Genomic DNA, 1720 nt, shown 5'->3' on the forward strand with positions numbered 1-1720 from the left:
GTTCAAGTCCTAGACCCAGCAGCTTGAAAATCACACTGGACATGTGTGTGTGTGCATGCCCAGAATCCTGAGAGGAGAGGAGATTGTCTTGTGGCCATCGCCCTGGGGATTAATTTCTCACTTTCTCGTTCTCTGTCTCCTGTGAGTTCACATACCCTATGGCAAAAACCTAAAAAGAAAAGAAAAAGAAAAAGAACAAAGGCAGATGAATATTCAGTGGAAATCTTGAGCCCCAGAGGTTGCCTTATCTTCTCCTTAAACCTGCTTTAGTCTTTCCCCAGTGTTTTAAGCTTTCTTGGGAAGCGTATGGCCCATGAGGAGGAAGATTCTTCCTGTCTACCCTCCATGCTTCCTGTTGCATTGGGAGTGAATGGAGGTTGAGTCAAGGGTCTGGCCCTGACCTCTCATGGTTCTACTCAGGCCTCCCACTTGGAATTGTCCCTCTGCTGCCCCCTTGCTCCTGCCTGGCCTTTTACTCCACCCTCTGGCCTTCTCACCACAACCCAGGCTGTTTTCAACTCAGCCTTTGATAGCAAAATAGAAGCGGTGGGGGGTGGGAGGGGATCAGTATGGCCTCCCCTTTGTGGAGTTCAAGGTAAGTCAGACTAAGGGAAAACGGCAGAAAGTGGGTACTCCTGCTGCTTCTGACACGCCACACCCCTGACTGGCACTGGGGTCCTGTGAGCCAGGCAGCCTCAGATGCCCACTGCTTGACTCTTGTCTCTTTCCTTTCTTTTCCTTTCTCCCATCATTTTGACAGCTACAGAGTTGAACTTGAAGCTGAGCCAGGGCACTGTTCCAGCTCTCATCCCTGACCTCTCCTCAAGAGTTTGTTCCTGGCATCCTTTCCCTGCCTGGACCTGTCCCCACTCTGCTCCCAGCTCCTCCCAGGCAATCTTTAACTGATGCCGAATCCTGTAGACATTTATAAATAGTCTTCCTTCCTCCCCACCCTCCCCCAGCATCCTCAGGCCACTCATTTAAGAATTTTTTCTTTCTGAGACATAAGCGGTTGAGTTTGGCTTTTCTCTCAAACTCTCTCCGTTGGTTAGGAGGGAGACAAGGTGGGAACACTACCCCACGAGCACTTGTTCCCCACATGAGCCCTTTTTTGGATCACTGTCATGATCCTCCTGCCTCAGTCTCCCAGCAGAGACCACAGAAGTGCACTGCCATGCCTGGCCTTTCAGGTTGGCCTGGGAATTGAACCTAGGCCTTCCATATGGTCCCAGCCTGTTGAGCATGGTATCTCAGCAGCCTGTGAGACTGCAGCTGGGCCTAGCATGTGCCTCTTGTGAAACACATGCCTTCTAGTCTTGCCAACCATCCCATCTTTCTTTTCTTTTTGAGAAGTTTTTGCTATAGGGCTCATGCGCTTGTCAGAAAGACAGAGAGACAGAAAGTGAGAAATCACCCCCCCCGGGGGGATGGCCACCCCGCAGTCCCTTCTCTTCCGTTCTCCTGTCGGGATCTTGGGCACACATGCACACATGCCTGGGGTGTGAGTTTAAGCCACCGGGTCTGGGACTTGACTACATGGGAGTCTAGTGACAGCCATTACACCAACTGCTGGTCCCCCATCCCATCTTTCAAACAAGAGTGACTTACCAGTTTCTCCCATCCCCGTGGCTCCTGGCCTCCTCTCTCCTGTCCCTTCTCACTCTTCACTGTATTTCTGACCCAACAATCAGAGTCGTGCCAGACTAGGGGAGGCTGTGAG

General features: G+C 51.5%; 1 protein-coding gene across 1 annotated transcript in view; it reads left to right on the forward strand.

Moving 5' to 3' along the window:
- Nucleotides 1-1720, forward strand: part of SPRYD3 (SPRY domain containing 3) — a 21793-nt gene that overhangs the window by 5247 nt on the left and 14826 nt on the right. The gene's annotated exons all lie outside the window — the stretch shown is intronic.

Source organism: Tupaia chinensis, unplaced genomic scaffold (assembly GCF_000334495.1).
Source record: "Tupaia chinensis unplaced genomic scaffold, TupChi_1.0 Scaffold000059_1, whole genome shotgun sequence".
Taxonomy (NCBI): domain Eukaryota; kingdom Metazoa; phylum Chordata; class Mammalia; order Scandentia; family Tupaiidae; genus Tupaia; species Tupaia belangeri.